General features: G+C 40.4%; 1 long non-coding RNA gene across 1 annotated transcript; it reads right to left on the bottom strand.

Moving 5' to 3' along the window:
- Positions 1–5,024: 5,024 nt before the first annotated feature.
- On the bottom strand, positions 5,025–19,586 carry LOC118238336. Its single transcript, XR_004768324.1, has 3 exons — positions 19,406–19,586; positions 8,704–8,831; positions 5,025–7,132 (listed from the first exon to the last, which is right to left on the bottom strand). It is a non-coding gene; the product is annotated as an uncharacterized LOC118238336 (long non-coding RNA).
- Between the last annotated feature and the right edge of the window lie 5,291 nt (positions 19,587–24,877).

The raw sequence follows: 24,877 nt of genomic DNA, 5'->3' as shown, positions 1-24,877 counted from the left end.
TGGAGGTTATAGGTAGCCACAATGTTGTAGAGGTGCTATTGCTTGAAGTGATTCTGATAGACAAAAATTATGTTTCTATTTTGTAGTTCTAACTCAAAAAAAGTTCTGAGAGTGATGTGTGTCCAGTCCAGAGGTGTGTCTTCCAAAGTTGAGTATTCAAAGAGCAAATGATTCAGCAAACCCCACCCCAAAGTAAACATTAGATATGTTATAGGAGATGCAATGAGATGTATCATCTCCTATAATTGATAGGAGGGCCATAGCACTAATAAATGCACTCCACATGCACAACCTTGGCTCATATGGCTGCTTTCCAAAAATACTAGGTAAGACGTATTGCTGGAAAAACATAGCTATTTTGTTTTATAAAATATATGACATGAAACAAAACAGTTTTTATACTCAACTTGCAACTATTTAAAATGTTAATGTATGTGTTCACAAGTGTATAAACTCATGATACCCCAACATTATTAGGGTATATCACATTTCCATCACCACAAAAGTGTTTCAAATGTTCTGTAGTGAATACCACAATCTAGTCAAGGTTCAGGGTATACATTGCACTTGCCACTACATAGATGATCTTTGTCACTTTAGAATATGTATCATGGAACTTGAGAGATGGCTCAGTGGTTAAGAGCACTGACTGCTCTTCCAGAGGACCCAGGTTCGAGTCCCAGTTTCTACATGGTAGCTTACACCTCTCTGTAACTCAAAGATCTGACGCCCTTACACAGACATACATGCAGGCAAGACACTAATGCATATAAAGTAAAAATAAATAGAGTAAGCATCAGTGGAAACATACAATATGTACTCTTTTGATCTGTCATCTTTCATGAAGTACAGTTTGTTCTTGACTTGATTTCCATTACATAGATGTATCTCAGTGTTTTTATCTACCTGCCTTGCATGGATTTTTACTGTTCTGTATGTTGTGCAAGTTATGAATAAAAGAGCTAAAATATACTTGAACAATTCTTTGTGTAATATATGTTTTCATTTCTCTTGAGTGAATACCTAGGTGTGAATTGATGCTTTCTAAAATAAGCATGTGTTTAACTTAGAAAAAACTGCCAAACTGTTTTACATTTCCACCAGAAATGCATGAGTGGTCCCAGTAATGTACATCCTTGCCAAAATGTAGTATTGTCTGTCTTTTTAATGTTGGCTTCCTTAGCAGGGATGTAGTGGTAGCTAGCTCATCATGGTTTTAATATGTGCAGGCTAATGATGTTCAACATCTGTTCTATTCTTATTGGTAACTATGCATATTCCTTTAGAAGTGATTGCTGAGGTATTTTGTCAGTTTAAAAGATTGATATTTCATCTTATTTGTGAGGGGTAAAAACCACTTCCCCCCATGTCGTACATTTTGAGTCCAGAAGTTTTTTTGTAGATATAGGTGTGGCAACTATTCTATCCACATAGCTTTGGCTCTTAAAGTTTTAAATGTTGCCTTTTGATAAGCAATTTTAATTTTTAAAATATTCTTAAGATTAAAAATATTTTGTGTATGTGTGGGTATCTGAGTGGCTATGCTGCGTGAGTACAGGTGCCTGATGAAGCAAGTTAGATGACCCTGGGCCTAGAGTTACAGGTGGTTGTGAGCGGCCAGTTTGGGTGAATGTGAGTTTCTCCAAGAATAGTACCTCTTCTTAAGCTCTGAGCCATATTTCTAGTGCCCAGATGGTTTACTTTTGATGAAGTCTAATTTATGATTTTTTATTATGAATAATATTTGTGCCTATGTGTGGGTGTTCATGCATGCATGTGTATGTGTTCTTTCAGTTTTTATCTAACCAAATTTGAAAAGATTTTCTTTTCTCTTGTTTGTTTGTCTAAAAGTTGTATGATTTTAGTCTTACATTTAGGCTTACCATCCATTTTGAGTTAAATTTTATGCATTGTGTCCTCATGTGATAGACAACATTTAAGGAAACAGGGAAATCCAATTGTCCTAGATATCACAGTAGCCACAGTGCCCAGTTCACATCACCAGTAATAAGTCATCCTCACATCATGGATTCCTGATATAATGTACCAAAAATGGCACATCATCTCTGCATTATTCTTTCCTCAAATTCATAACAAAGTCTAATAAAAAAACATAACTCCCAGCAACCCAAGTTGAGACATTCCACAAAATACCTGGAATGTATTCTTTGAAATATTGTTCAAAACAAGACAACACAGAAATATTTAAAAAAGGACACAAGACCTCAAGTGTGCTATGGTAGGTGTCCTTGATGGTATTCCTAAGAAGAAAGGTAGTGGAAAATGCTGATAAAATTGTATGTTGTCCATACAATTCAGTTAACACTGTTGTATCAACAACAATGTAGTTTTGATAAATGTATCATGGTTACATAAGTATTAATATTAAGCACAGCCAGCTGGAGCATGTACATCTGCATATCTAAAATTATTGTAAAATAAAAATGTTTTCAAAAGTGGAGTCCTCTGATCCATGAACTTGGTATATCTCAACATTTACCTAGGTCTCTAATAGCTTTCTTTCTGTTATGTCTTAGAGTTTCCAGTATACTTTTCACATACTTTGTAAATATAACATGAAACAATTTGTGAGTTTCTGGATGTATTACAATGACAATTTTTTAAAACAATTTTTTAAAACCAAATACTTAGCTGTTTGTTTTTAGTACTTGATAAAAAGTGTATGTGCTCGTGTGTGTGTGTGTGTGTGTGTGTGTGTGTGTGTGTGTGTGTGTGTGTGTGTGTGTTGAGGGTGGCTATTACCAAGATTCTTTTCAACCTCAAGTAATACAACATTGGGGACTTTAGAGTGAGGTTAACATTGGAGCCAAACTTTTGTTACATCTCCACCCAAGCATACTATTTCCTCCTTACACTAGCACTATGGGAAACTTTGAAGATTTTCATGTCTTTCGCAGAGGTCACATCTCTAGCTACCTGTAAATTAGGCTGCTGGCTCTCCACATTTGCTCACCAGTAAGTCCTTCACATTTAATGGTGATTTAATATCTACAGTGCACTTGTGTATGCAGTTCCATGCAACCCAACATTTGCCAAAATATTCTACATGTCCTTGAAGCATGGTGGCAAGCCAGCACTGTCCTTCTCCTAAGCTGACAGAAAATACTCCTTTCCTCAAAGGTGTGACAGAAAAATGAGTAGTGTATGACAGCAACCCTAGAGCTGATAAAGGTGAATGGAGGAGAGACCAGGAGCCAGATAGCCTCAGTAGCATAGCAGACCAGAGAAGACAGTATTTCCACTCTTCTCCTGCCTCCACAAGCAGCTTACAAACTCCAGGCTGTGAAGAACAAAAGTTGCCATGAGGTTTTACAGGACAGATGTGACCTCGCAGTGCCTGGTAGAGGGGTATGCTGGTGAGGAACGGTGCCTGTGAGAGTTTGGCGCATCCTGAGAATTCGGGTGTGAGAAATGCTGGGGTGGAGTGAGCTTCTGCTTCTTCCCCTTTTGGTGCTTTCATTTCTTGCTTTCTAAGTGGTTCCTGAGCTCTGTCAGCATTTCTCCATGTTTCATAGCCATCTGACCTCTAAGACTTAAAATTCCAGTATATGCTCTTGCTTTCTCTCGTTGTGTTATTTCATTTTCTTCATACCCGTTAGCCTGGATTGAGCTCTGGTTGCAGATTCTTTGCTTCATGGCCATTCTCTGTATGGATGTCTCCATTTTATATATGTTTACAATCCCTAGTTATCTATTCTCTTTTCTCTTTTGAAAGCATAATGAAGAATTCCCAAAGATGCCCAGACTCTGGTCACCAGTGCCTGTGGCTATATTGTGACATGGAAAAGAGACACTAACTGCAAATAGCATCATTTGCTTATTAGCTGATGCTAATATGGAAGATTCTCTTGCAAGATGGGGGCCAGCGTAGTCACAAAAAGACCCTGGAAAGTAAAAGAATTCCAAAAGGGAATCATAGAGAGATTCAAAGTGCTTATTGTTTTAACTATGAAGTAGTTGGGAGCCACGCTATGTAGATGGCTCCCAGAAACTGGAAAATTCAGGGAAACAGAGCAATGAATCCTGCTGGGCCCTCAGGTTTAACCAACTAAGCCTCACTCTGGCCTTCTGACTTTTATCGTGCAAACAATCAACATGTGTTGTTTTAAACTTCATGGTTAATATGATTTCTTACAGCAGTAATAGGGAACTAATGCAGCCGTTCATAATGTGTTTTAAATGTGGTTTCAGTAGAGTTCCCCGTCACATGTCTGAAGCAAAATACACTTACGAGGTCTCATGAGGAAATTTCATGACCTGGCTTGACATTCCTAACCTCTGGCAGCCCATGTCCTGAAGGACTCAAGGTGCCTTCTGTGCATGGGATAAACAAACCACAGACTCTGGAGGCAGAGCAGAGAGTGCAAACCCTGACAGTTTTAGCCTGAACACTCCACAAAAATATTTTTTACATTCTTCAGTCACTGAGCAAAAAAGAAAGTGGAAGTTGGATAGTTTTGTTTTCTAGGTAAAAGATGGAGGACAAGAAGAGAAAAAAGAGAAAGGCAAGAGAAAGAAGAAATTCTGCAGAGGGTCTATAGCACTTGTGTGAGCGGGGTCAAGCCCACCATCATTCCAATGGGGATATTGGCTACTCTCACTTGACTGTCAGTTTCTTAGTCCATGTGTGGCCTCAGAGTGCTGGAGACCATCCAGACCCTGCATTTTGACAGAGTTTTCAAACAAACTGTTCTTATGGTAAAAGATCCAAATCAGTACCACTTCAGCTATGGCCTCTGGTGAGTACACACACACACACACACACACACACACACACACACACACACACACACACCCCAATAAGTTACTAAGACTAGCTGAGGGTAGTAACACTTCAGCTATGGCCTCTGGTGAGTACACACACACACACACACACACACACACACACACACACACACACACACACACCCCAATAAGTTACTAAGACTAGCTGAGGGTAGTAACATTCCTGTCATAGACTGATGAGCCTGGTGGAATATACAGAGCGTGCTTCGTTGTGACATCTTATGCTGAAGAAATGCAAATGAATTCAAGTGAAAAGACGTCCAAGGAGCCTCACCGAAGCTTCGACTGCAGCTTGCTTATTACATGCAGTTGCCTGTTCTCCCTCCATCGCCGCTTTACACCTGCAATTACCTCTTCCCACCTGGGAGCGCACAGGTTTTGTTGATTCCGTTTCAGGAATGCGCAGCCTACGTGTTTCCCAGAATAAAGATCCTTCCAGATTCTGAATTCAGATACCAGGGTGACACTTGTGTGCCTGATTGTTTAAAAATGATTCGGGGAGAGGGGTGGGGGTGGGGATCAGAGAGAAGCAAAGAAACAAACGGAAAAAAGTGGGAGGAATGATCTTAGCTGACTTCAAAGGAACTGAATTCACAAACTGGGGGGAACTCGGAGGCTCTGTTGCTTTCTTGTAGTAATGAAACCCAAGCCCTATTAACAGGCTACAGTAACCCATGAACAGTTGTCGGGACGGACCGTGTACTTTCTCCAAAGGCAGCTGGAAATGGTTTACACAGTAAGATTCTCTATGGTGATAACAAGGTGTTCAAACGAGAATGAGTTTGAGATCCTTCTTCAAAAGGTTCTCAGATGAACTCCGACACCCTCCACACCTTTCCCAGAGAATTCCTCGGGAAGAAAGCAGATCCAAATACATCAGGTGAGGTTGTTGAGTGTGATATGATTTTCTGCACCTGTGCCCCAAGCTGCCTGCCATTTTGGGAGGAGAGAAACTGCAATGGTATAAGGCTGCAACTTGGCAGACAGCACAGGTCAAATAGTCCTTGCTTGCTGGCCAAGTGTGACTATATCCCACTTTTTTCTGGGTCAGGGAGTAGTTTACTCATCTGGGTTTCTTGACACATAGTGGAATGCAGGCCTGAGAGGCCTGGCAGTGGTTCCCTGATACAAAGATGAACCAGAAGTCTAGAAAGTTGATTCTTAATGTTCTCTCCGTATACTGCATATCTAAAAGTGATCTGGTTCCTCATCTCAAAGTGTTTCACGTCTTTTGTGAGTCTCTACCACAAGTAAAATCACATGTAGAATTTTAAGATTCTTTGTTTTGTCAATAAAACAGTGGTTTCAAGGTAATAGGAATCCCACAGAACATGGATTCAAAGATCTGCTAAATCCTCACGTGCAATTGCTAGGAACAAAGTGCTCAAAATGCCCATGAGCTGAGCGTCCTTATTTAACATTTTGTAGGTTAGGACACTGGACCCTGAAGAAATTAAGTATTACTGACAAGGACTCACTAGTGCTAATTTGTTGAAAAAATGTTTAAACTCAGTGGCTTTGGCTCCAGAGAACAAGAGAATTCATAAATATATATTTGTGGTGAGGATAGCCTTGATAAGTTTTTCCTCTGAGAGTTAACATTTGATACAGACCTAACAAGACCGACTTGAAGACCTCAGGGCACTGTGGGAGGGAAAAATTAATCGAAAGAGATTCATTTTGACGAGACAGAATTCTTTTTAAAATGTATTTTCTGAACACTTTATGTGTGTATAGGAATCCTAGATCTTCCCCAAGTAATGTGCAGGTGAGCAAATAACAGGATAAATGCGTTCACAGGAAAGTGTTACCTTTTCTTCACGGACTCCCAGCATGAGTGGCCTGGCGAGCAGCTCACGCTGAGCTAAGTTTCCTCCATTTCACTCAGCTGGAAGATCAAGGGCTGCAGGATGATTCCAGGAAACCAGAGTTCAGTGGAAATGCTCTCTTTTCATATGGATTTTATCCAGAGGGAAGACACGAGGGCAAGACAAGGCGTACCTGGAATTGTTCCACTTCAGCCCGGGCACATCAATAAAGGCCATTTCTTCAGAACATGCTTGCGCTGTGTCAGTGTTTCAGCTGGAGAAATTTTATTTCTGCATTCCCTACCTGCTTTCCCCATTTGCTGAAAGAGGCTGTAAAATCACAGGAGCAGATGGTACCTTCTCCAAAACACAGTTCTACAGACCCCGAGAGCACACAACAGCCTTCAGTGGGCAAGGCAGCACGGAGTTAAAGGAATAGCTTAGTATTGTTGTTTTGTTCTTTAAATCAATAGCTATTTCTTGATACGGATCCAGCAAAGGTGTTATGCTACAATTTGCTGCCGGGATGAAGGAAGAATTAAAATATGTGAAAAAGCATTTTTCCCCATCCCCATAAGAAACTTACATTTTCATACACAGAATAGGTGTTTGGACTGCTAACAATTGCATGAATCTAATTGCCAAATACAGGAACAGCTATTAGCTATGTAGGAGGTGTGTGTGTGTGTGTGTGTGTGTGTGTGTGTGTGTGTGTGTGTGTACTCACCAGAGGCCATAGCTGAAGTGGTACTGATTTGGATCTTTTACCATAAGAACAGTTTGTTTGAAAACTCTGTCAAAATGCAGGGTCTGGATGGTCTCCAGCACTCTGAGGCCACACATGGACTAAGAAACTGACACGCTCGAGTATATAATACTGGTTACTGATAGATAATAGTGGCATTTGATGGTAGCCCATGATGTTACGAAGGCCTTTCCTGCCTTTGTGCAAGTAACAAGTATTTCTTCCCTCTTGCTGTCTGTTTATGATCATCAGGCCAGAAATGGAAACATGAGATGCAATGTCCTGCTAGAGTACAAAGTAAGGAAGGTCTAGAAGTCATAGTTTAGACTTAATTTACTTGTCTAACATATACTGCTTGGCTAGGAGAGTACTGGAGGCATGGTCAGAATTTCTTCATTCCCCAGTTTTCTATATATGACAGAGTAAGCAGTGAGCAAAGGACTCCACCGAAGGCCTCATGGTGCACAAAGCAACATGGTTCTGTGCAATGTTCTTGTTTGCTGTGTCCTCATCCTTGTTATGTAATATCTAGAAATTCATCTGGCAATTGTCTAGATGCAAACTTGGACTTTTGGGGCCTGTTTTTTTCCCTCCAACCATTTAAGGTTCAAATATCTTCCACACATACTATCTACGGGTGATAGTATTAGGTTTTTTCTCACTTTGAAAACCAGTTGATTCTTTTTCTTTTTCTCTCTTTTTTTTTTTTTTTTTGGTCTGCTCAATTAAACAAGCAAGTCTGCTTTAAAACACAGTATTTATGGCCTGGAGAGGTGGCTCAGCACTGGCTGCTCTTCCACAGGATCCGAGTTCTATTCCCAGCACCCACACAGTGGGTCACAACTGCCTGAAACTCCCATTTGGAGGAATCTGATTCACTGGCCTCCACAGGCACCAGGCATGCAAGTGGTGTACAGACCTCCATCCAGGCAGAATACCCATATCCACAAAATTAAAATAGCACCTTTAAAGATAATGGTAACCTATGTGTATGGAAGCACTTTAATGAAACCAATAACATTTAATGTTAACTTGAAAAGAAGTACTTAAATGTGAGAAGAAAAGCAATGACAACTGGAAAAGTACAAATGAAAAGGGGAAGAGGAGATAATACATGGTCAAAACAGCATGATGCAAGGCTGCCTACTGAAGACTTGTTTCCCATATCCTGTGTGCATGCTATCAGAAAGACACACCCCCTCCTCAGTGTATCATCTTAGCAGCTCTGCCTTCTATTTGGTGTGTATTGATCCGTCACCAGTCTTCACTCCCCATGATTCTGTTCTCAGTAACACTATATGAACAGTGTCTAACTGCATGTTTCTCAAGGGCCCTGAGGCTTACCTTGTACCTGATCAAAGTGGGCTTGTATCTCCCCAAAGGATGGTTATCGTCCATCACCCTCAGTGATCCAGGAGTAGGGGAGAACCAGTGGAATGTCTCAGGAAGGCCAGCGTTGGCAGGGTTCCTGCCTGCTGACAGCAAAGGCATTTATGGCACAACATCTTAGAAAGTTGGAACCTTGTGAAAAATGACTTCAGGAAGTCATTGGGAGGAAATAGAAAGTCTTCTCTGACTCAAGTTAGCAAATCCCAGATGTAGCACGCCTCTTAAACAGAGCCATCAGGGATGTTTTAGCTGATAGTTCAAGCCAATTCCTTTATCTTTAACATTCTGAAGTGGGATAATGGTGTCTTCCCCCAAACCCATTTTGAAGTGTCTTCTTTGGCCAGCAACATAATTGGTTAATATCCCTGACATGTCTCCAAGTTGTATGAACTGGGAGGGCTTGGATTTATAGAATAAGGGTGGGAGAGTGGTTAAGGATCTTGAGATTATATAGTCTAAATTCTTCAGGGGATAGATGGGTAGAGAAGGCCAGAAACATAACTTTCTAAAAAATGTGTTTTTCGGGAGTGTTAGGAAGAGAGATAGGCTTCCCAGGTTGTAGCAAGTATTAATTAGCAGCAATGCCAACATTCCACATAGAAGGGTGACAGTGAGTTTTCCTTGAGCCAGAGTGGTGTCTCAACTACAGAAGTAATTTCGTAGGGAAAGTGTGGTTTCACTAAATTAAAAACCCTCCCAATATGCTAGCAAAAATGCAAGATTGATACCAAGTCAAATGTACAGTTTCTTGCACAGTGCTATCTGGTACAAATACATTGGTTGTCATATAGTTGTAAATTGGAAAAAAAAAGTGTGTGTGTGTGTGTGTGTGTGTATGCACAAGTGCTGGTGACATGCATGAGGATGTCTACAGAGGCCAGAGAAGGGCATCAGACCTCCTGGGCCTGGATTTATAGGCATCAGTGAGCCTCCATAAGTAAGTACTGGTGACCAACTGGGCTTTCTGGAAAAACAACAAGCCCTCTTAACCTCTGAGCCATCTCACTAACTCCTAATTGTAAAATGTCTAATTAGCAACAGTTTCAAAACTTCAAGTTATATATATAGAGAGCATTACAATGAATGAATAAATAATAGTCATAATTCATTTATGACTATTAAAAATGAGCTGTTCTACATATTTGGTGCTGTTTTTGAAATCTAATTGTTCCCATGGACACCTGTGGCTAGTGGCTGCCATCTTGAACAGCACAGCTTGGCACCCAAGCCAGTCTTCCTCCTGTTACATGTGATCGTCACTAAGTTACATTTTTAGGAAAACTTCAAAATGGGTTTAACAACTGAAGAGAATATTTCGAAGCCAGAATTGAGAACTTTATGTGTTCCTTTCCCAAATGAGAAACAGCCTAGAAGATGCAGTTTGGAAAGCAAGGCTTTCACGTTCCTTGGGTGTTTTTAATGACTCAGGAGAGTGGGGTGATAACATAGTGAAACATGTGCTTGGACCACTCAGAGCAAATGGAACCTGTAAATAAATCACCCTGTCACTTTTATAATTAGTTTGGAACAAGCTGTCCTAGGGCTTCTTGGACTGGTGGTAGTCAGGCTTTCCTTTTGCCGAAGCCTTCTGCTTTTGATCATTTGCTGTTAGTGAGTGATTTGTTGCCAATAAAACTGCTATGACTCCCTTAGGAACCTGGTTGCTAATGTGCCCCCCCCATTTTTTGAAAATGATAGTTTTACTCTTAATCTCCTTTGCCTGTGAGTTTGTATGCAGGGCAATGGGTTTATTTTTAGCACTTTTGTGCATATTTGTTCTTGTCACACACACAAACACACACAAGACTTACATTCTTGTCTTCCTACTTCCCTAATAGTCCCATTTTGTTCTCATGTTTAAGGGGCATTTTTCTCATATAGTCAATATGTTACTTTACCATATAACTAATCAATTTGAAGGTAGACCTCTCCAAAACGAAACAACTTCGGGGAAAGTCTGTTCTTGTACAATTCATAAAGATACCTCCTGGGACTGTTCATAGCTGGTAGAAGGGCACAGTTAACTATGAAAGGGCACCTCCAGCCCAGACTTAAAAATAAGTTTGGCCAGCTGAAATTCTTAAGGCCCCTCACAGTGAGGAAATAAACTGATATTCACATGTGGCCCACTAGCTGATCACTTTGTGGCTTCCAAAAGGAAGGCTTCGTAGAAGAAAAAAGGACTAGGGAAATCAGGCATCATATTCTCCTTTTTTCCACCCCTTTTTCCTGTTGTCTTCTCTTTATCCAGCAGGGATTGGGTAGCCCTGAGACCTCTACTGTCTACCCTGCTACTTCATAGGGTGGGGAGAAAGACCTTCTTCACACCCACTGCAGAGGTGACAGAGGACATGCTGCAACCTCTGGCTTTGTTTCTCTTTCACTGTAGCTCTTTTGAGAAGTGACTTAGAAGGATAGAAACTGCGTTAATGAGGACAAGAGCTGCTGTTGTTGAGCTTATTATTACATCCCCCCACAGACAGTCGACAGGGAGTTCCAGGGGTGCAGAGAAGAAGAAAATAATATAGTCTTCTCTTTCCAAAACCTTGCTCATTGTCTGGGAAGAAAGACACGTTCAGGTGATATCTAGAATAGCTGGCAAACCATTTTACTGGCTGGGCTGCAAGCTAATGCTCATCTTTTGAACAGGATGAACTTTTATCAAGAGTTTCCAAGCCTTTCCCACCCCAGGAATCCCAGTTCACTTCCTATCTGCATCTTGCACTTGTGCCTCCTTGAATGGATCTAGGATAGCAACTAGCTTCATGGAAGCCTGCTTCTCAGCAGCCCTTTCTGTGAGGTAGAACTCCACCACCATCACAGAGGCTGCTAAATACAGATACACTGATGGCAGGCTTTATTGTCTCACTGATTCTGAGACCATCCACTTATGTCTATTTCCTTAGAAGATTCTAGGGTCACACAGAGCCTGAGCCAGCAAACCCCAATGCTAGAAGACAGTGCAGGTGGTTCCTTACCTCTTGAGTAAGCAAGAGCTAATGGGTACTCTGTTTATATCTTCTTTGCCTCTGAGTACCACACCTGTGTACCACTACCCACTCAGTTATCCAGTTATTGCCCTGTCTGTTTTTGCCATCAGCTTTGATCATTTATGTAGACACCAAGTTGGCCCAAGCAGACATCAAACCCCAGTGTCCCATGAAGCAGGACCATCACATTTTTCTTAAGAGCCCCAATGGTGAATCATTGACTGTGGTCTTTGTTCTTGTAACCTTGCTCAATAGACCATCAATCACTTTCCTTTGGAATGTCAAGTCATGCAGTTTGGTCTTTAGTTTCCTTACAAGAGACATGAGAGTGTCTTCAACAGGTGCAATCATGATGCACTTGCTGCTAGAAATGAAGAACAAGGTCAAGTGCATGAGTTGAGATCGCCAACTCCTGTTATTTTGCTTGAATGAATGAATCAAGACAGCTGAACATCTGTAGGTTTGGAAAAAACACAGCTGTCAAATGGCAATGTGGGCAAAAGATGTTCAAAGTGTGTAGATAAGGGTGGAGTTCAGGAGCAGCATCCAGCTGGGTTCTTAGGCCAACATGAATGTTCATCACCTACTCCACAGACTACTTGAAAGCCCAAGCAGCAGTCCTTGCTAGAGTCCTGGGAAAGAGGCTGTGATGGTATTTATTGGAAGATGAATGGCCAACATACAACTGAATTAGTCTTTGACAACTGGCTATCATTCTATTAAGCTAGACATTTTGACAAAAAAGATAACATTCAATAAAAAAAAAAAAGGTAAGTGCTGACTGGGAGACTTAGAGAATGCTTTTTAATCTCAAAATTTGTTAAGAATCCTTCTTTAGAAGATTTTTGGAGAGAGAGATACATACATCAGAGTAAGTTTGAAGCTTCCTCAAGCCTGTATGTTAGGCTCAAAATATGGACATTCATCTTTACTTTTCTCTGTTCACCAGAAGTTCCACTTGTTGGAACAAAAAACAGATATGACTTTATCATTGTACTAAATGTAAAATGAGCTGGGGGCCAGGAGTCAGCCCATGCTTGTCTTTCACAATATAGTCAGGGGTCACCAAAGTGAAATGAAAGAAAGTTCATGAAGACTCTGCCTAGGTCAGACACAACCCCCTTCTTTCATAATCACAAACCACCCCTTGACTCCAGCTCTCTGTTTTGAAGAGAATATAGCCCCCAATTTCAGTTTTCTCAGGGTTGAGAAGAAAACTCATTCCCCCTTCTAACTAAATGCTCTGTAGATTGTGTTCCACTCAGTCTTAGTTTCACACAGTGAAAAAGGCATCTTCATATCCTAGAAAATAACCTGGATTTTGCTTGCTTGTAAGCTTCTGGGGATCTCATTCAAAAGTTTATTAGGAGAGTTTTCCAAGAAAATATCACATCGTGTATTTTATGTGATTTTTCAAGTGTTCATGTTTGACGTTGCCAGGCAGGAAACGGTTTTCTTGTGCCAATGCTGTGTCAAGATCTGGGAGATGACAGCAATGTAACTCAAAGGCTGTGAACTTGTGTGCTCTGCGCTTTCACTCCAGGTGGAGTGGGAGTGTGAAAAATCTTATTTACTACACTAGCTCTGACCATTCCAGCACAATCAAAGCCAAAATATTCAGTTGCAAATCTATCTTTTGAGGAATGCATGTGTTTCTCATGGATTTGCAAGTTAGAAATATGACTCCTTTTTAGGTTTCTAGATAGGTGATTGTGAAAATAAAACAAATCTATCCCAGACGTACTAGACACATTAACCAAATACATTAATGAAGATGTGTAATTGTGTGTGTGTGTGTGTGTGTGTGTGTGTGTGTGTGTGTGTGTGTGTTCAGAGGACTTCTCAGTCACTCTCCATCTTAGTTTTCTGGGATTGAACCTCAGATTATATGTATGAAGTAAGTATACTACTCAGCTGTAAAGACATAAGGTAAAGACCTTATTTCTTGGAGCCCAGAGCACAGCAATCACCTTTGTTAGCTTTGATGGCCAAACGGTTCCAAAAGTTTGTTGTTAATTAGTGTTAGGTTTTTTAGCTTTGTTTTGTTTTCTGTTTTTATTGTGTTTTGGGCCCGAGAAGGTGCATTTTATTAGCATGCAGAGGTAGCAGTAGCAATGTGGAGTAGTCTGCTTTAACCCCATACTTCAATTCTTTGAGACATCCCTATCTAGTTTGTGACTTTGGCAAGTTTGCTGACATGCTAAAACAAGGATGGCTTGTATAATCCCCACCAGCCTCAGAAACAAAGTAAGTTTCTTTCTCTACTGCTTCTCTAGATGTGAATGACCCTCAACAACTGCATCCTGGAGGTGTAACATCGGAGTTTCCCCTTACATCCTCCTCTGCATTGGAGAGACTTACTTAGGGGAAGTCTGAGAGGGAGGCAACCCAACCTGTTCCCCTGCCCCTCTCCAATTTAATAAAGCCTTTGAGCCTCCGGAGCCCAGTGTGGTTTTCTTGAATTGCACAGCTGTTGTGCAGCTGGCAAGCACCTATATCAATGCTGATCATTGACCAAAATGAAACAAAGGACTCGGTAGGATGAAAAGTTAGTGCCTTGCCTCTGGTGGACTGTCTCTGGTGGATTCCTCCCCATGGAAAGGGAGAAGCCCAAAGGAGATGTACTTGGCCTTAAAAGGAAAAAAAAATCTTCAAACAATTGGCTTGAGAACAGACGCCAAAGAAAATCCACCAGAAAGCTACTGTGTTTCTCATCTTTCATCCATCAGCATGGAATCAGAGTCCATTTGGAGGATTTGGGGCTAGAAGCACATGCTGGATGCTGAAGGAGAAAAGAGGGTCTGTGTTATGTAGCTAGATCCTACATTACCCCACCCAGACTAATGCTGGCAGTGGGAGAGTAGGGGAGGATCAGAGAGTCCTAGTCATTCCTGTAGAACTTTGATTTCTTATGCTGTGCATCTGCAATGTTGTCCCAGCCCTTTGAGCTCTTGGTTGTCTCAATCTTTTCTTTTCCTACTGCAGGGCCAAGAAAGGTCATTAAAGTTGGTAGGAAGTAAACACACATTGAACTGATTTCAGTGGCTGTGGCTGATGAGTGAGCACCACTCCAGATCTGAGTGTCTCAAGTCTTTAATCTTCAATACAACTAAGGGCCCAATAAAAGAAGAGTCAGCACCAAATCACTGTATTAAATGTTTCAATTTCATCTCTGTATGGTACATACTTGTGGGCCCAGTAATAGGGAGTTGAGGTAAGAGGATAGCCACGGCTCAAAGTGTTCCTGAACTACATAGAGAATATCAGGCTATCCAGGGCTACAAAGCAAGATCATGTCTTAAGAAACAAAGCAGGATTAAGATTTATGTATGCACCAAATGTTAAATAATTGTTCTCAATTGACTCATTTTACAATGTATATTTTGAGATATGTTTTATGTGTATAGGCATTTTTACCTACTTGCATGGCTGAGCACCATGTTCTTGCAGTGCCCATGGAGGCCAGAGAGAGCATTGGATCTCCTGGAACTAGAGTTACAGGTGATTATGAGCCACAACGTGGATGTTGGGAATTGAGGCCAGGTTCTTAGGAAAAGTTCCTATGCTCTTAACAGCTGAACCATCATCTCTCCAGCATCTATCCTATATACTTTTTTAAGAGCAATGAACTCAGTAATTTAGAGCCTGAACTCAAAGTTAATGCACCTACAAATAAGGCACAATCAATCTGGAACACCCTAACAGCCAGCTCAGTCCGTGTGTCCAGTTGCTTGATGACTTGGTCTTTGGGTTTATTCACTAGAGAGAAAAGATAGACCTGCCTTGCATCTTGCATGCCTTTTAATATGCAGCAGAGGTAAAGGCTGGATTAGTGCTTTCCTTCTTTGGCTGACCACCAGGCCAAGGACCCCTTCCTTATGTTTCTGGATACCCCATCTTCCATGTATCAGCTCTACATTTGAATAGTTCCAGGGTATCTTTGAAGACAGGACCAAACTAAAAATGACCTCCATATGATTCTAATTGTTAACTAGTTTAGGTAATTATTATGTCATTTGACCTTTATAGATGTGTTCCCTGGTCTAGTGGATAGATTCCAACTGCTTTTTCCTGACTACTTTCTCTAGCTATGACTTCTACTTTTTCTTTCTATGTGAACAAATTGCATTTCTTAGACCCTTATTAATATATTTTGTTGTCCTCTGCACTGGATAATTTCAAGTACATCTCAGAAAGCCCTCTATGCTCTTCCACCGGCATGTGCACACCCTCCCCCATTTCTGCTAGTAGAAATTACCCATCCCTTCCTTTCTGCCTTTGAGGTTGAGCTCTAGTTTCCCAACCTTCAGTTCTAGAAGTGGCTCCAGATTGCCTCAAACCAATAAACCTGTTGGGTCCATCTTTGACCATAGTGTTTAGTTCAATGGCCAGAACAGAGGCACCAATAAGGGAAGTATTGGGCAGAAGGAAGCTGTGTGTGCATGAGACAAGGAAGGAAGCACTATGGAAATTGTGGCAGCCATCTTGGTTCAATAAGGGAAATCTAATCAAAAGTGAATCCAACCCTGGAAAAGCAGGACTGAGGGGGACAGAGAATGTGGACCCATGTTCCATCCTCAGAGCTCTTGTTTGGACAGGAGAGAACTGAAATAGTTCAAACTGATATCAGAGTGCTCTCCAAGCCAAGCAGCAGCAGAGAGGCAGAAATGATATCTGCATTGGGAATGTCAAGAAGGCACAGCCTTCAGGATAGGATGGGGGACCATTTCTTTGAAAAAAAATGGCAGGGTAGATATGACTAGGGCCCGAGGGAAGACCGAGTCTCACTTGGGGAGTATGCCTTTCCTCCAAATAAAACGGAAAAGGATTAAAAAATGGACCTGTAGATAGAGAGACGGCAGGTTCATCTTAAGGCTCTTTAACTCATCTCATCATTAGCACAGCCACTACATTCTGTCACATTCACCTGGGACTCTACATGGCTCCTTTGTAAATCTCCCACTAAGCTGGCATTTCCGTTGTGCTTTGGAAACTGCTGGAATGTATACTTGATCATTACTCCAAACTGACATCAGCCCTAAACTAACTACACTAAAATTTCAAACACTTCCCGCACATTTACATACCTTAAAAGCCTTAGAGACACTGTGAAGCCAAGACTTTAAGGATAGGTTTTGGTGCATGACTGTTTGCTTTCCTTTTATAACACAAAATAAAGTGAGACCAGAATCTTAGCAAAGTGACTCCTGTTTTTGTTTGTTTGTTTGTTTGTTTGTTCCTGACAAGAGGCACTTCTTTGGATTCTGTGCTAGGCACTTCACGGGAATTCACAGGGACTCCGATTAAAAGTCCTTCTGGAAATCACATTGTTTTTAGACAATGTTGAGTCCTGATGGGTGGAGAAGTAAGAACGCTTTCAGTGGTCTCGTTTGCAAGTCTTTGATGTTCCTTCTAAATCATATTGTGTCTGTGGAAATATTGGTCTGAGTAGATGCTGGCATTTCTTTGAAAACACACAAATGTTGTGTGTGTGTGTGTGTGTTTAATGGCTTCAAGCAATTAAAATAATTTAAAAGTAATTAGAAGTAGCAGCTCATTAAGTCAAGGAGGCTGAAGGCCTGGAAGGCCATGAGCTTGTTGCTGTGCCTGGGCCAGTGTTGTGAAAGGGATGCTTAGGCCAGAGGAGGTTCCTGCTGAGAAAACTTGGCCATAATGGAATTCAGCTGCTGCCTCTGTGGTGCAGATGCCCTCAAAAAATTGGTCATTAGAAACTAACTAGAGAGAAATGTGATTCCCAAAGGAAACAGAATTAAATACAAATGCACGTAGGAGCACGTTAGATATTAAAATAAAACACACCCCTACAACCAATACCCATTAGCCAATAAGGAAGCTTGAAACACCATCACACTCAAAACTCATTAGCCAATAAGGAAACCTGAAGCTAAGCATCCAATATTGGGCCCAAATTGTGACCACAAAAACAAAACTCTTTCTTCAAAGTAGGTAACACATAGTTTGCTCTGGAGTCAAATGTGAGTGAATATGGCCTAGTAACATAGCATTAGGATGTCCCAAATTTCACATCCCAACCTGGTAACAGTTTCAGGAAGTTATTATAGGAACAGAGTAATAAAATTATAGATGAAGACACTGTTCGGGTAGACTGGAGGAAACAGAGGGGAGGCAAGTGACAGTAGAGCAGAGAACTCAGGTGCTACCTGACTACATTGCTAGTCTTTCAATTGATGGAGGCTGGTGATCTGTTCATACATTCCAAAGGGTTTGTTTACCTCATAGCTACAAGGTTGTTAGGTCAGACTCAGAGGTGGTCAAGGAGTGGCTGTTTAGTTCATTAAAAGTAACCCAAGATACACTGCAATTAGACTGTGGACCTCTGGCATCCGAATTTCTCCAAAGCCATTAAAGTTTCAAGCATTGACTCAGCCTTGCAGAAGATTCCATGTAAAGCACAGTTTTTGTTGTTGTTGTCGTTGTTGTTTTGTTTTGTTTTAATTAAAATTCTGGGAACTTTTGTTCACAAAGCACTTTTCTCATGGGCATGTTGAGAGGACAGTAAGCAAACAAGCAGATAGGTTAGGGGTGTCCCAAATCGATATAAAGTCTTCAATGATAGAAATGGCAGATTAGAGATGCTCTCAGGACATTAAGATGATAAATTCTGACATCAGAAAAAGGAAACAGTTGAAAGATTGTTAGTGTGGATCAGAGATTAATCATCCTAAAATCTAAGGAGGTTGAGCTTGTTGATCTGCTCTTCACAGAACCTGTTTTAGCAGGGCATCTCAGGGGATTTATCCCCAGATAACGTGGATAAAGAGTTGCTCCTAATTCTTTAAAGGGATATAGATGAAGCACTCTGCAAGACAAATTTCATGCTGTAACAGAAAAATTGAAAAACAATGCATGGACAGCCCATTGCCTAATTTCTATACATACAGGCACATAAGGACCGGGTGTCTTTTATAAGTAAATATGCTAAAAAAACATCATTTTCATGTCTTCTTTTCTAGTTCAGGAAAAAAGGAAGTTTCTTTCTCCCTTTGAGAGATCCAAATTTGAATTTAAGCAAAAATCTCTTGCCAAATGAACTCACTCTTTTAATTATGTTAGAAGTTTTGGGAAGATGCATGCAGGTAAGAATAAATGTTTTCAAATACATTCTCTACTTGCTTCAGTCAGATCTTTCCCAGTTTAAGATAAAAGGAAAATGTGAGATAGCTGGAGACTCAGCTTCCTCAGGTGGGTGAGTCCTGAGTTTATAGGTCATGCTGGCAACCATTTCTACATAGAGAACTCTGAAAGGCTAGTTTTTATTTTGAAAAATTATTCCCTCTTTATAGAATTAATTACCCTATTTTTGGTATTCACTTTTGGTTCTTTCTTCAGAGGACAATTAGCTGATTCTAATTTGATCTACTTATGGTTCAGGGAAATAACTGGGTTGTTATTTTGACAATTTTCATTATTATTATTTTATTAAATTTTAGTAATAGTTATGTCCGTTTTTGCTATAAATGATAAATATTTCCTGAGAACAGACTCCAAATGTTCCCGTGTTTTGGGTTGATGGTTATATTTGTGGTCTCCAAGGCCCTTTCTCAGCCCCTAGAAGCACCACCCCAGACGGACATACAGCTGGGGCTTTCCAAGACTCCACAGTCCACTTTGAATCCCACACTCACCATATTGAGGCCAAAATCAGAGAGAACTAGATGTCCTTTAAATCTGAGCCACTGGACAAGCAGGCCTGACCTAGTACAGGTTTTCAGGGGCCTTGACCCATAAAGAAAAATAGCCGGAGAAGCTGTTGTGGCCGGATCTTGGCTGCTTCCTTCCTTCCTCCCCCACTGGTTCTGGAGCCTGATGTATCAAGGAGTCACAGTTTTCTGTGCCCTTTAGAACTTAGGAGGTGCTTACTGTAATTCTTACTGTAAACACAGGCTGTTGGAATCAAGCAGGACTCAGAATGAGTCATTCAAAAATTTTCCTGACACTCGGAAGAGAAAGTAGCCTTAAAGAGCAGCAGTTCTCAACTTGTGGGTCGCGATCCCTTTGACACCCTTTGCCTCCAAAAATTGTTTACATTGTGATTCACGAAAGTAGCATAATTACAGTTATGAAGTAGCAACAAGAATAATTTTATGGTTGTGGAGTCACCACCACATAAGGGCGTGTAAAGGGTCACACACAGCATTAGGAAGGCTGCAAACCACTGACATAGAGTACAGGCTTCTGTTATCTGAGAACTGGGAAAGCAAAGTACCCAAAGGTATATAAGCCTCCTATTCATGATATAAAAGCATGTTGATACAGATTGATACGTAGTATACTATTATTATTATTATTTGAGAGTTTTGATTAGATGATATATGCTGAAGTATTTGTTGGGAAAAATCTATAATGCCCAAGGTTTTCTTTAAAATTCTTCACAAAGAAAGAGATAAGGTTTGGGGGAAGGGTTGGTGTCAATGGTGGCTGAAGAATAAAGTGGTAGATGAGATCTTGATGATAGAAAGGTAGCAGTTAAAGTGGGGTTGTAAGTGAATGACTTCATTGCACGACTCTGCCTCTGAAAATGGGTGAAACTGCGAAGTAAGCCTTAAAAATCTAACCCTACATACCCAAATATTGGAGAAAAAGTTGATAAAAATAAACAAAAACAAAACAACAAAAATTCAACTTGTGGGCCTAGAGAGACTGCTCAATCAGCAAGCCTGAGGACCTTAATTCAGGCCCCCAACATCCATATAAAAAGGCAGGCATGATGGTGTGTACCTGTGAACTGAGCGTTAGAGAGGAAGCTCTATGGCCATCTAACATTGTCAAATTAGTGAGCTTCAGGATCAATGACAGAGCCTATCTCAAAAAACAAGATAGAGGGGGATTGAGAGAGATGCCCAATGTCAACCTCAGGCTTCCTCACATACATTTACACACAGTTCCATCTACATGCCCCCCCACACACACACACATACACACTTTAGCTTGTCTGCATAGATTACTCCACAATTGTCAGAAGTGGAAGGAGACTCTTACATGTGAACTTTTCCCTGAGAAGGGTGCAGTTCTTTGCCTACTACACTAGGGCAGAAGTGGGCTAAAGTCAAAGGGAATCTAAATTCAGTGCCCAAGTATCTGAAAGAGTACTGGCATCTTGCAGTTTTCCAGGCCCTTGAAGACCACTTTTGAGGACACTGAGTAGAACTGACAGTGCCTGATTCTAAGCCTGAGAGAAAGAAGAGGAGAGTGATAGAGATGAGACTGATGGAACATGTAGTAGAAATGGTCTGTGGCTACATGCAGTGCCATCCTCACATACATGCCTGACTACCAAGAAGTGTCTCCATGCTAGGAGGCAACGTTATAAGAAGCCAACTTGAAGAGGCTGAGTTCACACTAGAAAAGGCTGAGACATTACTCAAGCACTAGGATTTACCTGGATATAGCAATTTAGTATTTTGCCAGTAGGTAGTCTTGAGACGACTTAAGTTCATTTATAGAAAAAAAGCCATCAAGCTTATAGCTTTTGTACATCCATATGTAAAGGTTTGTGCATTTTTTACATGTCAATGGTGAAGCAGATTGAATCTTTTGAGATGGACAGAGAACCATTGAATGTTTTAAAATACTTGATGATGAGAACCAAGTCACTGCTACAGAAATAAGAGAATTGGGAGATAGTATGGCTTATTAATGGTGAGGACATTAACTGAGAAGAAACAAGATTTCAAAATTAAGAGATAGCTAAGAAGAAAGAAAATAAAGTATGGATTCAAGATATATCCAGAATATTAAGAATGTTTAGCCTGCTCTCAGTCTTGCTTGTGGCTAAACTATTGTGCAATTACAAAGTATAGCCATTTTTCAATAAAGTGGCAGCCATCCCATTTCACCCTCAAAAAAGAAAAAGAATGCTTAGAAGCCGATTGAACATATGGAAGAGTTGATGTTAATATTGAAATATTGAGAAATCCCAAACATTTGGAATTAAGGTATAATCATCAGAGAAATATAGAGAGGCAACAGGACATGGAGGATGCTAGCTGATTCTGCAGTGTCCACCACAGGCTCAGATGTTGACCCCTGATACTCAACTGCTGGTGATGTTTTGGTTAGCAGCCAGGAACAGTAAGTAGGATATAGGGCCTACCTTGAAAAAGTAGTAACTTGGGTGTATTCTTAGAGCTGGAGCCCACCTTCACCGTTTTTTATCCACAATGAAATGAATAGTCTCCTTCACACACTTCCATTGCTATGAGTTCTGCTTCACCATGGACTTAGAATCAATGGAGTTAAGAGCTGAAATCAATAGAACAGTGAGACAAGATAAGACTTTTTTTTTTTCTTTCAAGTTGTTCTGGTCGCAGTTATGTGAAAGTAATCAAATGTGTTCTAAATGTTTTATTAAATGTTTTAGGTATAGTAATTCAGAAGGAGGCATATAAAGGAAGTGATACAATTTATAAATGCAAAAGATTGTGGGCTAGGGCTAGGCAGAAAGCTCAGCAGGTAAAGAGCTTCCCATACAACCATAAGGTCAAGAGTTTGGACCCCCAGAACCTAAATAAAAATGGGTGAGCATGGTGGCTCCAGTGTAATGTCAGCATATGGGAAGTAGACACAGGATTGCCAGAGTGAGCTGGCTGGCTAGCCAAATTGTTGATCTCTGGTTATAAGAGAGAGAGAGAGACAGACAGAGAGAGAGAGAGACAGAGAGAGAGACAGAGAGAGAGAGAGAGAGAGAGAGAGAGAGAGAGAGACTCAATATATAGAGAGATGAAGAAAGACTGTCAATATCAAGCTTTGGCCTCTACACTCACAGACATGCATATGTCATAGGTGCATAACCACACATACACAAGCATGCATAAACATATACACACCACATATGTATGCAAAAGTTAAAAGTGTAGGGTTTACATAGATGCCCATAGCAGCATTATGCACAGTAGCTCCAAAGCAAAAACAATGTATTTATCAAGTTGTGGAGATAAAACAAATATGAAAATATGGTATAACCACATAATGTGAACTGTTGTTAAAAAAGAAGTACAGCACCAAATCATGCTATAACATAATGCATCTTAATAACTAACATTATACCAAGAGAAAGAAGATAGGCATTAAAAACATCACATGGTACAGAGTCTATTTAACAAATATGTAGAATAGAGAAATCTCTAGTGACATAAACTTTAGTGGTTGCCAGGGGCTGGGGAGGGGGCCTTGTGGAAATGGTGTGTGACAGCTCATGTATACTTGGGGTCTACATGTCAGGGTGCAAAAATGTTTCAAACTAGATTGTCTTGGGGCCAGACAGATGGCTCAGTGGGAAAAGGTGTGTGGCACACAGGCCTTATGACTTAAGCGTGTTCCCTGACCCATAGTAAAAGGAGAGATTGTTCTCTGATGTCTATCCATTGTATGCAGCATGTATCCCACTCCTCAAAAATAATAATTCAAAGAAAAATAGATTGTAGGGATAATCTATATCCTTGTAACTATACTTAAAACATTGAATTTATACTTTGATTGAGTAAATCATGTGGTACAGAGTTATATGTCATTAGCCTTAAAAAAATAAGATGCACAGAGTTAATGCAATTTGTCTAAGCAGATAACAGCTGCATAGATCCAGAGTCTAGTCTAGCACACAGAGACTCAGCTCATAAAGAACTTAGATCTACCACAGATTGCATCATTTTCAAGACAGAATTGGGAGACATTTTCCTTTGGCCCTCCTATAACGCATACTTAGCCAAGGTCAGCCTCTATGGAGATGAACAGGTCTAAAACTGGTGCTATTGAATGATTGTATTTTCAGTGCTTAGGATAAAATGAACTTATGAAATATTAGCTGCGTTATGAATGGCAAGGAATAGTGAGGTTGGGTGACATGGATGGTTCCCACCATTTCTCTTGTTGCAGATAATCGTTTAGAGGAGAAATGTGCCTTGGTGATTAGATCAAAGTCAACTGGGCCCACTGAGTTGATATGAAAAACAAAACCTGAATATCCTTTTCATGTATGGTGCTTTGGCTTACTCTATTGGGGGGGTATGTTAAAGTTTTTCTAGATTGTGGAGCATAGACTTTTAATTTATAATCAGAAAACAATGTTCTGATTCTGAATCTGAAGAAAAATTTGTATGTATGGTTGTATAATTTGATAGGCTAGAGATGTAGCTCAGTCAGTAGAGCATTTGCCTGGCATGCACAAAAAGCCTTTCACGTCTACTCACAGGCATTGCCTTTATTGGACATGGTGGTGCTCTACCTCAGCACTTGGAACATGGGTGTAAGAGGATCAGAAGATCAAGGCCATCCTCTGCTATATAGGGAGTTTGGGGCAAGCCTGGGATTTATAAGAGCCTGCCTTCTAATGCTAAAAACATCAATGGGTTTTTCTATGTCTCATGGTTGTTTTTATTTCCCTATACAATAAAAGCATCTTGAAACAATAAACCCTAAACATAGCGTGGACATGACAGCAAAGAAACTTTTAGTAAAAGAATAAATTGCTGAATGCAAGTGTGGACTGTAATTTCTTGACATGGAATGGAAGCAGATGCACTCAGCTTAACATGTCATTATTAAATTCACTTCCAACTGGCATTTTCTTGTTTGGTGGAGGAGGGATTGGGCACAAAGTTCCCATTTTTGTTAATCAAGTAGTGCTGTTATATGCCACAAGAAGTTAATCTTGGGGTATTTGTTAATTAAGAAGCAAGTATTCAACTACAGACTTGAGTTGTGGATATCTTCTGTACTATACCTGGCTTTAGAAAGAGGCCATTAAAGAAATTGAGCCACTCTTTCAACATCAGAAGGTATCAGCCTGTTGTATCTTTAGCATCTGGAGGCACTGAGTAGTAAAGTATAGCTTTAACTTGCAAAAGGCCAGTTTGAACTACCATCTATCTGTATCTGTCTATCTATCTGTCATCTAAATAGCTACCTACCTATCAACCTACATATCATCTATTATCTCTTTATAGATCATCCACTTATCTATTATTTATTATCCATTGTCATCTACCTATTCATGTATCATCATTTCTTTATCATCTACTTTTCTATCATCTATCTGTTTGCCTTATCATCTACTCTATGTACTGTACTTATCTGCCACAGCTTAGGCACCTTGGCACATT

Source organism: Cricetulus griseus, chromosome 2 (genome assembly GCF_003668045.3).
Source record: "Cricetulus griseus strain 17A/GY chromosome 2, alternate assembly CriGri-PICRH-1.0, whole genome shotgun sequence".
NCBI classification, from domain to species: Eukaryota; Metazoa; Chordata; class Mammalia; order Rodentia; family Cricetidae; genus Cricetulus; species Cricetulus griseus.
The sequence above is the reverse complement of the archived record's forward strand: the minus strand, read 5'-3'. Positions and strand labels throughout refer to the sequence as shown.